The sequence below is a fragment of the Phyllopteryx taeniolatus genome, chromosome 4 (genome assembly GCF_024500385.1).
Source record: "Phyllopteryx taeniolatus isolate TA_2022b chromosome 4, UOR_Ptae_1.2, whole genome shotgun sequence".
In the NCBI taxonomy this organism is placed as follows: Eukaryota; Metazoa; Chordata; class Actinopteri; order Syngnathiformes; family Syngnathidae; genus Phyllopteryx; species Phyllopteryx taeniolatus.
The window spans coordinates 11,202,966-11,218,726 of record NC_084505.1 but is presented as its reverse complement, the minus strand read 5'-3'; the positions used below and the strand labels follow the sequence as shown (position 1 = coordinate 11,218,726).

At 41.8% G+C, this 15,761-nt stretch overlaps 1 long non-coding RNA gene across 1 annotated transcript in view; it reads left to right on the top strand.

Moving 5' to 3' along the window:
- LOC133476269 (uncharacterized) overlaps positions 1–15,616 on the top strand; it is a 34,253-nt gene extending 18,637 nt beyond the window's left edge. Inside the window, exon 3 of the long non-coding RNA XR_009788008.1 lies at positions 15,262–15,616. This is a non-coding gene — a long non-coding RNA (uncharacterized LOC133476269). The remainder of the gene's footprint in view (positions 1–15,261) is intronic.
- The last annotated feature ends 145 nt before the right edge of the window (positions 15,617–15,761 follow it).

Sequence of the window (15,761 nt, the reverse complement as noted above, 5' to 3'; positions counted from 1 at the left end):
TCCAATGATAACAGTGTGTGCCTACACAGTGTGCGGTGTGCGTACTTGTGACAGTCGTGTCCACTTCCTGTGACGTGTGCTACTTCCCCCATTGCATCGCCACCCTCTCCCAGCGCTCCTATCTATTACATCTTTCCATTCCTGCCTCTGCACATCCTTCCATCTATTGAGTGGGAGCACTTCTGTGTCATTGTGAGAACATTGTGTTAATGTACCTGTGTGTGTGTGTGTGTGTGTGCGTGTGTGTGTGTGTGTGTGTGTAAAGCAGATCAGCACAATCTGTAAAGTCCCAGTGAGTTTAATCTCAGCTGAGTGAATTGGGTTTTGTGCCGCCCACACCGGTGAGGAGAGGGGATGCCCGCTGGACATCAGAGGGTGAGCGAGCAGTGTAGAGGGAGAAAAATGACAGGCAGGGGGAAGGTGGAGGAGGGACTTTACAATATTGTGTTATGAAAGTTGTTATGAAAAAAAGAAATATCATGTCATCAATATTTGAGTAAGAGGACATTTGTGACATTTCCTTTCATTATTATAACATACTCCAGTGTTTATTTACACAGTGGTTGTGTTCAGAATCTCTACCTATCCATTATATGGGATTCTGCAGCAAGTTTGCCATTTTGTTGTGCTGCTCGAATGTGTAGTGAGTATAGGTGTCACCAACCGTTCTGAAACTGAGAGCTACTGATTAATGAGAAGGTCTACCAGTTTGATACATACATCTGAAAAAACTAATTTGCTTAAATTAACTTTAATTATGTTATGTTGTTATTAATCATTAATTATATTCCTTTATGTTATGTTACTTATCACGTTAATGATTTCTATCAAAAATTAGGAAACATAAATATCAATATGCAACATTTTATTTCTATAAATCTCTACAAGTGTTTACAATTTCAAATGATCCCTTCTACATTTCTAGAAAATCACAATGTCCAATCACTGGTGAGCTAATTTTAGAACAGGCCCGTGGGCTACTCATGTGGTCCTTGGGAGATACCTGGTGCTCACCCACCAAGATGGTGTCCCCTGATATAGGTTATCCCCGACATATGCCCTCAATGTATTCAACAATGCATTTTGAAAAATAGTGACCAACCGATGGTCACAAGAAAAGCTATATATAAAATATTTTCAATTTCTGGGGTATTGTTTTATTTTGTGCATGAGACAAATTGTTTTAGTTTCCTTAGTTGACACAGGTAGAGTAACACATGACAACACGAATGGGTATGAAATGCTTTTTTTTGTATAAATTTATGTAGTGAATGATTCCAAACACAGCCAATGACACGCTTACTATATTTCAACATTAATTGTCAGACTAATACAGATTTATATTACTTCAGTTTTCTACCTATAATGCTTTTAAAACAATAAAAATAACAACAATATTAATTGTCACACACGTAAAACAAGAAAAGTTAACCAGCATTAACAGAAAAACAACAAAACAAACAAACAACAAAACTGAGCAAAGATCCACCACTTTCAAACCACGGCAGACTACGCTGTCTATAACATTTTCAAACCCAAATGGTAAGGAGAGCTGCATTTAGTTTTGTTGGGCAAATTACCATTGGCCTACAATAAATGGTATGGGGTGGTGGTTGTGCTTTACGATGCGTCCGCTGCATGCGTCACATGCATGGATCCGCACACTAATTGAAAAGTGAAATTCAGCAGCTTGGTGATGAAGTGGTATCTCTACAAGGGAGAATACAATCCATGCTGTCTTTATGAGGGCTTGTGTATGCTTCTCTTATGGTCATATTTATTCCATTCTTAAAGCATAATTCCTGCTCGGTTTCTTTTGTGTATATGTATTCTCTGACTTCCTTCCTCATTCTTGACTGTGAACCACAACTTGGCAGATAAGCATGCAGTGACATACATATGCATTTATTTTTTGCAGAAGACTGAACTTTACACAAGTGTTGCAACGCAGTTTGCTTAGGAAATGTCAAGGTAGTGCATGACTTGTGTACAGTGTTCATGAGATGCTTGTCAATGCTCCTCTCACCTTTTAATGTTCTAATCACACATCTTGTCGGAACAGGAAGAGGCTGTGTGAACGGATTCCAGGTCAGAGGTCCGAACAATTTTAATGAAATGGCACAGCAGGTGATGGCGAGACATACGCAACTAAAGGAACTCACATCCAGAGAGAATCGAAAACAGATAACGCAGGGAGACACGACAAACGGTCCGTGTGGTATAATCGTATTGAGCCTAAATTTGGACAGCGGTCAGAACGGCGGCAAACACGGGGCAAAAACAAGTGAATATTCCGACGCCCACACACCGTCACGGTGCCCCCTAAAAAGGCTGATGATTAAAATGCATGACAGGTGCGTCACCGATGTCCACGCCCACCTTCGCTCACCCAGACACTGCAACACAAAGAAAAACAACTTGAAACACAGGGCCATGACATTTATAAATTAGATGACAAAACCCCAATGCTGCTAAAGTGGCTGGTGAGACACTGAGTTTGTGGGTGTGTGTGTGTGTGTTTGTGTGTGTGTGTGTATTGTGCGGCGTCAGAGTTCAGGTGGGCAGAGGACAGAAGGTTAGAGGGGGCAGAGCGGGCAGAGAGTTCAGATTCTTGAGAGCCTGATGAATAACTCTGTTTGAGTCGGCAAGTCCTGGCCCGCAGACTTCGAAGTCTGCTATGCGGAGGGCTTTGCAGGTGAGGTGGGTGCTGTAAATGTTCTGCAGGTAGGGAAGAGAGGTTCCGATGATCTTCTCAGCTGCCCTCACTATGCGATGGAGAGTCTTGCGGCAGGATGCGGTGCAGGCTCCGTACCACACAGTAATGCAGTTGGTCAAGATGTTCTCTATGGTCCCTCTGGAGAACGAGCACATGATGGGGGTCGGGACTTTGGCTCTTCTTAGCTTGCGCAGGAAGTAGAGACGCTGGTGAGCTTTCTTGGCCAGTGATGAGGTGTTGCTAGTCCAGGAGAGGTCCTTGGTGATGTGCACTCCCAGGAACTTGGTGCTGTGCACCCTCTCCACCGCAGCAACGTTGATGTTCAGGAGAGCATGCTGGGAGTGCCCTCTCCTGAAGTCCACAACAATCTCCTTGTTTTTTTTCAACGTTCTGGTAGAGATTGTTCTCCATGTACCACCCGGCTAGGCGGCTCACCTCACTCCTGTAGTCTGTCTCGTCCCCGTTGCTGATGAGACCCACCACTGTAGTGTTGTCTAATCACATTATACATAACACCCTCAATTTCAAGTTTCAGCCTCATCACTCGATCTGATACTTTTTTTCTTTTTCATTCTTAGCCAACTCTTCTTTTAAAATAACCCCGACTCAATTTCTCTTCCCATCTACACCATGGTAAAATAATTTAAATCCTTCCCCTAAACTTCTAGCCTTACTGCCTTTCCACCTGGTCTCCTGGACATACAATATATCAACCTTTCTCCTAATCATCATGTCAACCAACTCCTGAGATTTTCCCTGTCATAGTCCCAACATTCAAAGTCCCCACATTCAGTTCTAGGCTCTATGCTTTCCTCTTCTCTTTCTGTCGAAGAACCTGCTTTGCCTCTTCGACTTTGACCCACAGTAGCTGAATTTCCACCGGCGGCCTGCAGGTTGACGGTGCCAGTGGTGGACGTTGTTAACCCGGCCCACGAGCGAATTCTTTGGATGAACAGTCATATTTGTTTGGCAAAGTTTTAAGCCGGATGCCCTTCCTGACGCAACCCTCTCCATTTATCCGGACTCGGGACCGGCCTACAGGTTGCACTGGCTTGTGTCCCTCGGGAGGGACAGCATTTGTGTCAAGTCAAGCCTAAAGTCACCAAATGTGCATGGTAGGTTGATTGGAAACTCTAAATTGGCCTTAGGTTTGAATGTGTGCGCGAATGGTTGTTTGTTTATATGTGCCCTGCGATTGGCTGGCGACCAGTGCAGGGTGTACTACACCTCTCACCCAAAGATAGCTGGGATAGGCTCCAGCACGCCCGTGACCCTTGTGAGGATAAGCGGTACGGATAATGGATGGATGGATGGATGGATGATTACGATGCATTATAACCCTGTGGTGACCAGACCAGACGATGCTTTTTCCTCTAGCCATGTCGCCTTTAGTGATGTATATTACACCTACCTTTGGAATATTTAAATCATCACAATTCTATTCACTTGATTGTGGGCCTGGATTACACCTCTCTGTGACTTGGGTTGCTACTTAAGTCCCGCCTTCCTATATACCCACATAGGCTGGCTTTTCAGTGACTATTAATCTATCAATGGACAAAATTGATTTCACTATAGCAGCACTACTGGTTAGTTGTGATGTCACTCACTGCGTGAAAATAAATGTTAATTCATGTAAATACCTCATAAATACATCTTCTGGACGAAGGCCATGGTGATGTTTTTTTTTTTAATAACTAACTTTGAACTATTAAACCCAAATTGTTCATTTTGGTATGAATTATTCTGGGACCCACTTTGAAAATAGACATAAGCAAAACATATGTGCACCACTGCAGTAATGCCATTTCTCGTAGAAATTTCAGTGAAGTGTCTCCTCCAAGAACAGGATTAAAGCCTCACCTGGTTTATGGGCGGTTATACATACTGTAGCACTCAGTTTTGAATGTAAGTGTGAGCGTGCAAGATTACCATACGTGGTTATTTTCACAGATCTAGATTCGTACATCTGATATGTAAAAATTATACACTATGGAACTACCCATGCAATTACAACGAACACTAATAATGTGTGTATGGAACAATTATCAAGTGGGAGAATACAACAACAGTGCTTGGAATTCCTCAGTGAAATCCCACAACACTCTTTCCTCTGGAGCAGAAACAACCAAAATGTGGCACATCCCTAGGCCATAACTATTTTTATCTTGTGAGATTTCACTTGGAGTCACATTTTGTGAGACAATAGTCAAGTTCAGCCAGAGGGTGAGCTCACTTCTACTGCATTTGCTTGTATTTATTTAATTTCTCTGGCCTCGTCTGTCTTGTCAAATGATTGGCTCGTATCAAGGAGTCATATTAAGGAGCAGAGTGGGTGGGACTGAGGAGTGACTCAAGCCTTTGAAGCATGTGCGTATGTGGCTGAGTGTTTTTGTGTGCAGAATGTGTCATATGTGCCATCAGATCATGACTTGAACTCATGAAAGCCAAACATTCCTGTTGTATTCCGAATCTGGCAACTGACTGAAATTAGATTACATTAGATATTCTTTTTAAAATAAAATTTTGAACATCTTTCTGCTCAACCGAAAGTATAATAAATGTTCCACAGCTACTTTCGCCTTCACTATAAAACATTTTTTCAACTAACAATGACAATCTGCTTAGCTTTTCATTTGTGAGAGAATCAAACATTTTATGTAGTATTTTACAGACATATAGTGCATATTAAGTACTGTACGTATTCTTTAGATGAGCACTAGCATCATAATAATCTCATAAATCGGCAAATTGCCGTGATGACTTTGTACTGTGATATTAGTGTGAACTAATCACACAGTGGTTTTACCTCATGAATCTATTATTGCATATTGATCAGTTTGATTATATTTCCTTGTATACGCTGTAGCGGAAGTAACCAGTAGCAGTAGCCAGATAGCAGCTGCTCATCTGTGTCTGATAAAAGTTTTGAAACTATCATATTTTGAAGCTTGTGTTTTGGGTGTAATCTGTGGTCAGGTCATGTGACTGGAGTTAGTCACACAACCTTATTGGGGCATGTCAGCAAACCAGGAAACACCTGTACCGCTGAGGAGGGGGTGGGCCTATTGTGTTTGGGTGCTTTTTATAAGTCACATGGAAAAACGGACTATCTGGACAGGAAGTGACATGACGCTTTCACATACCATACAATTTAAGCCTCGAGCCAGCATTATTGTCAGTTATAAAAATGAAAAGTCTGACAGCATTTGCGTAAAGAACATTTGGCTAGAACACTTTGTACCTTTCTAGCAAAAACACCCCTACTCAGGTGAACATACTGGATTGTACAGTGTGTTAGAGAAGAGTGAAAAAAAACTTTATGTAGAACACATTAACGCTGCGCTGGATTGTGTTCCACAGGATTAATAGTAAATTGGTTGCATTTATTCAGCACTTCCATTATTTTAGGTACGCAAAGCTCTTTGACTTTCACCTCACCAGGAGCAAAGTTTTGACAATGTTGTCGAAATTATCCCTGTTCAAAATGAGCTGCAAAAATGACTGACAATCCACCAATATACATATATATAACTATACGTACAGTATGAACACTAACTACTTGTCTGTCTGGGTCTTATCCAAATCAGTCTTTTGAATAGTGGTTGTCATAGCTGTTTAGAATCTAACATGTATGTACACAGTATGTACTGGATGTTGTAAATCATACCATAAAAAACTCAATACAAATGTGGCACTTAAAATGCAAGAATGTTTTGTAACAAAAATTTGTGAACCCTGATAATGAAAGTCTCAAAAACGAAGCTAAATTTTAGACAAAAAAAATTCAACCAATGAGAATCTAATAATTCTCATAATTCTGGATATTTTTCCTGTGTTTACTGAGAAATGTCTGAAAAAAAACTTTTTTTAAAACAGGTATATTCATTTCTGTTGAGAACTGTATTGACATGGAATACACACGCAAGATGCATGTTTTGACAAACAACCATTTTCATTTTCAACCATTTTTTTTTGTTTACACTAAAAGTCACTGTAAATTTCAAAAACGTCCACTTGAAACCAATTTTCAATATACAAAATGGCATTGGCATGTAAACAAGATGCCTAACAGACATAGTTTTGATCTGTTTTCAGTTGAAAAAAGTGCCATTGTCTAAGCAGTTTTATGCCACGTCCAGCTGCAGTTTACTGTCAAACTAAACATGAAACAAAGAGAATCACAAGTTGTATATAAAAAACACCCAAAACAATTTGCCTAAGAATGCCCTTCCTAGCTTAATGCTAAAATATAATAGAAATCGCCATTGACAGGCTAACGATTAGCATCGATTGTGGCAGTGTTGTAAGCCATTAAGCAACGGATATTTGAACACAAACGTTGGAGCAACACATGTAGACAGACAATTCTTTATCCTCTGCAAAAAAAAAATGGCTAATATTGCAGTTGACTGAATCCCTTTGGGTCTCTAAGACTGTATTGTAGAGCAGGCACACCAGAAGGAGCATCACAATTAATTGAAACGACACCTTAAATCATGATCGATAAACTAATTAATTCATTACATTCTATTTAATTTTGTTATTACTCTATGTTTTATAAAGTACAACATACTAGATTTCAATTTTTATTATTAAAAAGCACATTGTAAACAAGTCTTTTTTTTTTAGGCAGGCTGGAATGAATTAATGGCATTTCCGTTCATTTCAACTGGCAAAGATGATTTGCAAAACAAGTGTTTTGCGTTTCAAGCGTGGTCAGTGAACATATCTTACGTACTGTTTTCAACCGACTAGTCTAATTGATGCGTCAGCTTTGCAACTCCGCAATAATGGTTACACCTTTAGGCCGACTAATTGCGCATTTTGGATACAGACGCCTCGCTGAAATCAACGTGTTTGGTCGGCGCAACAAAGTATGGCAGTGCATCAAGCATGTGGAAATATTTTACTAAAAGTGAGACTGGTAGCACAATCATTTAGTAAAATATGCAAATCTATTAATAAATACGGCACGGTGTTGATCGGTTAGCACATCTGCCTCACAGTTCTGAGGAGCCGGGTTCAAATCCGGCCTCGCCTGTGTGGCGTTTGCATGTTCTCCCCCTCTCTGCGTGGGTTTTCTCCGGTTACTGCAGTTTCCTCCCATATCCCAAAGACATGCATGGTAGGTTAATTGAAGACTCTAAATTGCGCGTAGGTATGTATGTGCGTGCGAATGGTTGTTTGTTTATCCAGTATGTGCCCTGCGATGACCTGACGACCAGTTCAGTGTGTGTCCCGCCTCTCGCCCAAAGACACCTAGGATAGGTTCCAGCACGCCCGTGACCCGAGTGAGAATAAGCAGCGCGGAAAATTAATGAATATTAATAATCATAACAAAAGCACAAGTGCTACAAACGCCCATCTGAAAAGGCTAACGCTAACACTAGCTAATGAGCAACCTTAAATCCCTACATCAGTCATCAATAAATTCACCAAATGCCCTCTTTTAAAAGTAAAAAGACGAACAATATACTGTAGCATCTGCTCACACAATAAGAAATAAGAAAGTTCCGACTTATTTTCAATGTCCGAGCATTGCCTTTTATGGGAACGTCGACTTCCCCAACATGGCCGCCATGTAGGAACATCGGTTAGTCGGGCTGATACAGCATGCTGGTGTATCTAGGGTACGTTCGGAAATTCATTCTGATGCCCTACTCTGAGAGTGGAGCGTCCTTAGAGGCAGAGCGTGCTCCCTTTCTTTGAATTTACGAACGACCGCCTTGCTTGAACGACTTTCTTGAACAGCTTCCGTGCTGGTCCTCCCTAACGGCCCCGATGCTCTGTCTCCCGAGTCAGCGCTCAGGCACTCCCAGAATGTGGCGCTCTGAATAACCGAACGGCAAACTACAACAACACTCTGACTTTCTGAACAGTCTAGAGCACAGGCGTCAAACTGGTGGCCTGGGGACCAGACAGCGCTCACTTCACTTCCTTGTTACAGTATTTAAGCACCCGATTGGCCCTGTGATATGTGACAACATGACAAGAAATACACTGATTGACTGACTTGCCCACGTGACTGAAATGCTGAAGTAATGTCTACAAAGCGGCTGTAACTGTTTACATAAGGGGTGTACGTTAATCGGCCAATAATAATAATTTAAAAAAAAAACAGTGGTGACAACTAATGTGAATTGCAGCACACATCATCGTCACTTCGAACGCACCTTGCCTGCCTGAGCGTCGCTTTGCAATCGATCAGGCGAGAGGTACATCTTGCGCTGATTTTCTTCTCCCCAAGTATAATACAGCCTGGCAGACCTCCGGCAGCCACGTTGGATCTCCGCTTCACGCAGCCAACGTCCCGGGACAAGTTGGTTTGGTATTTATAAACGCAGGTAGGATGAACGCATACCTTTCTGTACTCTCTTCTTTATACTTCTTACATTCGCGGTCAACTTTTCTTTTCATCAGCTTTGCCAGCTTGCTAGCTAGCGATATATAGCTAATGTCTCACACGTGTTCCCAACATAAAGAAACAATAGCATCAAGATGTCATGCGAGAATGGCAGCGTTACTAATGCATAGCCAAATCATTATAGTAGGCCTAAATGTCATGTTATGTTAATTAGGCTCAGGGAAGTGTTTATTATTTAAAATGGTTATTATTTTACCATTAAGTCTTAATAGACAGTGTGTGTAAGTGATTAAAGACATCTGCCTCATTATTGCCACATTACTATCTGTTTCACGAAACCATGAGAAGCCGTAGCAGTAACACAGTAATACCAGCCTGTAGCAAATTCATTTATTTTAAATGAATAAGTTCATTAAATTACATTTTTGTACACAATATAATAGTAATAATGAGGGGGAAATTATTTTTTTTTTCGTCTGAAAAGCAGGGTTTGCCTGATGAAAATGTAATATCGGCCCGTGATTGAATTGACAGAAAAAAATTACTTGCTGTAGCAACCATGTACTTGAATTGGTGTTAGAGTTGTACAAATTCTGACTGTACATTGAAGGTATCCAAATGTAATTGGATGAGCAAGTGTCTGAATTTGATTGGCTGAAAGAGTCGGGCGGTGGGGTCTGTGCAACTGAGGACAGCAGGGTGAGTGAGTGAGTGAGTGAGTTAACAAGCTTGTGTTTGGAGGTGCACACAGTGATCAGTGATGAGACTGAAAAAAAATAATGATGTCATCGACTAGTCGACGTCGACCCTTAGGATCGACAACAAAAAATACAAAAAGCCATTTAACCCCTAATCTCAAGGCACCCGTGAATATTGGCAGTATGGTGGCCACTTAAGGCCCAGTGACATACTGTACTTGAGAAAATCCTGGAAATCTTTCCAAAAGCTCTCTCATTTTATGGGTATAACAAAATATGCAATGACTTCCATTCCACCTTAATTACTCCTTACATCAGTGTATAAGCACAGGAAATTCATGAAATATGGAGGAAATGATCTGAGAAGAAAATATGACATATCCTGAATGAAGTCCTGTTCAGGTGTAGGACCTCACACTGCTCACGTGGAAACCAGTTGAGAGGCAGCTAAACAGAGAAGGCTCTCATAAAGGCAAGTAGAAGACACTGTGTGTCCCAAGGCTCCATCCATCCATTTTCTGACCCACTTCTCCTCTCTAGGGTCGCGGGCATGCTGGAGCCTATCCCAGCTATCATTGGGCAGGAGGCAGGGTACACCCTGAACTGGTTGCCAGCCAATCGCAGGGCACATGCAAACAAACAACCATTCCCACTCACATTCACACCAACGGGCAATTTAGAGTTGCAAAAACACCCCTACTCAGGTGAACATTAACCTACCATGCATGTTTTTAGGATGTGGGAGGAAACCGGAGTGCCCGGAGAAAACCCACGCAGGCACGGGGAGAACATGCAAACTCCACACAGGCGGTGCCGGGGATTGAACCCCGGTCCTCAGAACTGTGAGGCAGACGCTCTAACCAGTCGTCCACCATGCGGCCTCCTAAGGCTCCACTGTTGTTATTTACAGCTGACACCAGAAAACACCATAATGAAATGAGGGCTTAGAAACGGATGGTGGGCCTTGGCACACTAATTAGCTGTGATGTCACAAGCCCAGATTAGCCTGGACCATATGGCACGGTGCCTGCTGGCCCGCTAAGCCTCAACCTCTTCCCCCATCCAACCCCACACCAAACCTCCACAAAACCACCACACATTCACTCACTCATTCATTCATTCGGGTCCACTCACTGCTCTGTGATGTTTTGATGACCAGGATTTTCGCCTGGTGCCTTTCACAACGTCTGGAGTTGTGCAACATGTCAGTGCAAATACAACACAGTATCCCACATTCAGTGCTGTACCTGTATATGGTAGAATCCATTTGTGCAGCAGTCCAATTGCTTTCTGTTATATATACTTTTCACTACCCTCTATTAAGTATTTTCATTAATTTGTATTTCTCCAGCACATTATTTTAAAAACATATTTACCTTTTATTCATGTTTATGGTGTACACGTGTGTTGAACAGACTATGTTAAATGTTTGAATGGCAATTATCCTTGATCTATTTTTCTATATATTTTATGTAACCTTAATTTATTCAGGTAAAGCAATTGAGAATAGATTATCTTTTGCAATTCTGACATGACTGCAGACAAAAGCAAGGCAAACACAAAACCAAATACAAATAAATACATATACCACAAACTGTACAATGTGATGTGCACAAAACAAAATTTAAAGCATGTACACAAAACATAAAATAATACTACAATCATAAATACACCACAGCCCATAACATCACCACCACACCATTGGTTCAAAATTCCTTGTCCTATCTAGTCTTCTCTCACACTTCACTTTACTTTTTTTTAGCGCCGGGTCTCTTTAGTCGCCATTTCTCCTCCCGAATGCATTTGGCTCCATGTTGGGGGGTGAAGCTCCTCACGGTTCCGCTTCTTGCAGCAGCACCATCGCAAATATCGCCAACATTCTCAAAAATTAAAAAACAAAAACAACAAACAAAAACAAAAACAGTGCTGATTGCAAAAATGATGCCCATAAAGGCACAAAATAGCGAGCGCCCCATGGCTGTACCATCGCAGTGAAGTGGCGACAGCCCAAAACCGACAATATTCTCTGCTTTCATTCTCAGCAATTGCTGCGTGAAGGCGCAAAACAAGCTGGTGTGGACTTGAGTTACATGACTTGGACTCAGATCAGACTCAAGTCATGAATTTGGTGACTTTAGGCTTGACTTGACACAAATGCTGTCCCTCCCAGGGGACACAAGCCAGTGCAACCTGTAGGCCGGTCCCAAGCCCGGATAAATGCAGAGGGTTGCATCAGGAAGGGCATCCAGTTTAAAACTTTGCCAAACAAATATGAGCGTTCATCCAAAACATTCCATACCGGATCGGTTGTGGCCCGGGTTAACAACGTCCGCGACCACCGCCGTTAACCTACAGGGCACCGGTGGCAATTCAGTTACTGTGCATCGAATACAAACAAGGGATGGAAAGCGGGTTCTTAGGCAGAAAGGAAGAGGAAAGCACAGAGCATAAAACTGAATATGGGGACTTTGAATGTTGGGACTATGACAGGAAAAGCTAGGGAGTTGGTTGACATGATGATTAGGAGAATGGTAGATACAGTATATTGTGTGTCCAGGAGAGCAGGTGGAAAGGCAGTCAGGCGAGAAGCATAGGGGCAGGGTTCAAATTATTTTTACCATGGTGTAGATGGGAAGAGAAATGGAGTAGGGTTTATTTTAAGGAAGAGTTGGCTAAGAATGTCTTGGAGGTGAAAACCGAGGGTATTATGTATAATGTAATTAGTGTTTACCCACAGGTAGGATGCGAACTGAAGGTGAAAGAGAAATTCTGGAAGGAGCTGGATGAGTAGTTCTGAGCATCCCAGACACAGAGAGAGAGTTTTTTTTCCAAATAGTAAAGGACATGTACTGTATGAGGGCAGCAGAACAGTGGCGAGGTGTGCTGTAGGTGTGAGGAATTTAAGGTGGAGGTGGGACTGCATCAGGGATCAGCCCTTAGCCTCTTCCTGTTTGCAGTGGTGATTAATAGGCTGACAGATGAGGTTAGGCTGGAATCCCCATGGACCATGATGTTCGCAGATGACATTGTGATCTGCAGTGAAAGTAGGGAGCAGGTGGAGTAACAGTTTGAAAGGTGGAGGCATGCACTGGAAAGGAGAGGAATGAAGATTAGCTGAAGTAAGACAGAATATATGTGCATGAATGAGAGGAGTGGATGGGGGGAAAGTGAGGCTACAAGGAGAAGAGATAGTGAGGGTGGAGGACTTTGAAAACTTGGGGTTAACAATGGTGAGTGTGGTAAGGAAGTGAAGAAATGAGTCAAAGCAGGTTGGAACTGGTGGAGGAATGTGTCAGGTGTGTTATGTGACAGAAGAGTCTCTGCTAGGATGAAGGGAAAAGTTTATAACACAGTGGTGAGGCCAGCCATGATGTATGGATTAGAGATATTGGCACTGAAAAGACACTAGGAAGCAGAGCTGGAGGTGGCGGACATGAAGATGTTGAGGTTCTTTCTAGCAGTGACCAGGTTGGATAGGATCAGAAATTAGCTCATCAGAGGGACAGCCGAGGTCAGATGTTTTGGAGGCAAAGTTAGAGAGCGCACACTTCGATGGGTTGGACACATCCAGAGGAGAGATAGTGAGTATAATGGTAGAAGGATGATGAGGATGGAGCTGCCTGGCAAGAGAGCTAGAGAAAGACCAAAGAGAACGTTGATAAATGTCGTGAGGGAAGACATGAGGGCAGTTGGTATTAAAGCGAAGGATCCATGAGATAGGCTTACATTGAAAAGGATTACGCACTGTTGCGACTCCTAACGGGACAAACCGAAAGGAAAAGAAGAAGACTTGACATGAGAAAATGTTCCAAGACTTCAACAGCAATGACTTATGATTTCACTTGGATTTGGGCCCTTAGACTGGAAGTGACTTGCTACTTTTACCAAAGCACAGAGAAACAAACACTGTCTCTCTCTCTCTCCACCTCTGCATACCACATATTTATTTAATACAAGAAATCATGAATGATATACTCAATCAGTATCATTCAGGTGGAATTGTTCCACAGAATAAGTACTAACGCTGTTTTGACGCTCGTTTTCTTTTAACATTTAACCCACTGATGGACTCGTCTATTTAGAGGAATTGACCAAGAGGTCACTCTGTCACACACTACCCAAGTAATAATTTAACTAAAAAAAAAAACAGTGCAACATAAATCTACAATAAATGTGACAGTTACATAAGGTACGCATTCCATGAACAACTGGTAACATACACAGAAACGACCGTTAACGTAACAATAAGGGGCACAACAGTTGCAATATAAGTAATAATACCAACTTTCAAGAGTCAAATAAACTCTAGTCAAGTAAGATGGTCAAATAAATGAGTCAAGTAAGATGGTCTTTTTTTTTTTCTTCTGAAAAATAGTGGCTTGGAGATATAAGGATCTGCCCGACAATGACTATTATATTAATTAATTCAAAGGGTTTTGTTTAGTTTAGCTGTATTATACCATGTTTAGCTTCTCTTTATATGTGCATGAAAGTTAAGAATGTTTAATAAATGTTAAACTTACAAGTTAACTAATATCACCAACAAATTGCATTTGACTTTGGAGGTGTGACTGTACTTAATCAATACATGTACCCATCTTATAGTGACATGAAAAAAAGCATTCAATATTAAAAGAAAGAAAAGTAGTGTGACCTAAATGTAAAAAGTTCAGTGTTACTTCTATACTGTGTTTAAAGTCAAACAGACAGCATTCAGACATGACCCAAACATAGGCAGCCTTGAGCCCCGGGATTGATTGCATGTCATGTGAGTGCACGCAGTGCGACATTTAAACCTGTTAATTCATTTGACGACTTAGGCTTACGAGCCAAAGGATATAAGGCAGGTTCATTCGGCTATACATGGGACTGAACGGAAGTTAGTGTTTGCCTCTGTCAGCGACATGTCCAGTCTACAAAGTCTGCTACACCACAACATGGCTGATTATAAAAAAAAACAAAAAAAACAAGAGTATTGACTGAAAATTAAACAGTATCTTTTGTTCTGTTAAAGAAACAAGCTGTGTGACTAGTCAATAATATTAGCCAGTATATGTAAATGATATGTAATTCAACTTTTTGGTGCAGTTTTTCCTCATTTTATTTTTTTATTATATTTACACAAGTCACAACATTGTGATATCCAGTACAAGCGCTTTATCAAATATTCTGCCTTTACAAAGATAATATGCTCAATTTTAGTGGTATTCATTTGACAGCATGTTTGTTATCGTGGCTGCCGTTTGCTGTGGTGTATAATTGAACTGCATCATACTGTTTCTGATGGAGGTTACCAAAATGTCAGACACAGCTCTCATTACGATGCTGTCGCTAGCTACATTTCTATAACCACAGTAATGATCATAGGCAGTCGCCGGAGTATTAACGCTCTCTTGCGGTACCACGACTCCTCAGTCTCCACGTGAGCTTACTCAATTCCTCGTGTCCTCTCTGACCTCTGTGTCTCTCCTTGCCCTCAGTGTTCCATCCGTGTTCCTCGCACCCACGGCGTCAAGCCAGCCGCCTGTCCTCGCCACTGTTTGCCACACGTTCCATGCCTTAACAACCCGCCAGCATATCTCAAGGACCATCTCCATTCCCCTTTGTTCAATAATACTTTTCATCACAACCTTTCAGCCTCCGCCTGTTCTTGGTGTCACAGGTGTGTGTTCCGGTTGTTGTTTCCCCCCTGTCTCGTACACACCTGCTCCTGAGAGCATCTTCACCACCTGTGCCTCGTTCACCCCAATTACCCCTTGCATTTAACCTCGTGTCTCATTCTTTCTAGTCGCCAGTTCGTTGTACCTTGTCGTCGCGTTCCAGCGTTCCTTGTTTCCACATCAAAGACTCACAGTAAGACTAGACCCTGTTCCGATTATCGACCTCGCCTTTTTGCCTCACGTTTTTGGATACTGTTGCCTTTTTTGGATTGCCTGCCTGTGTACCGACCTCTGCCCGTATATTAAACCTCTCTTTTTGG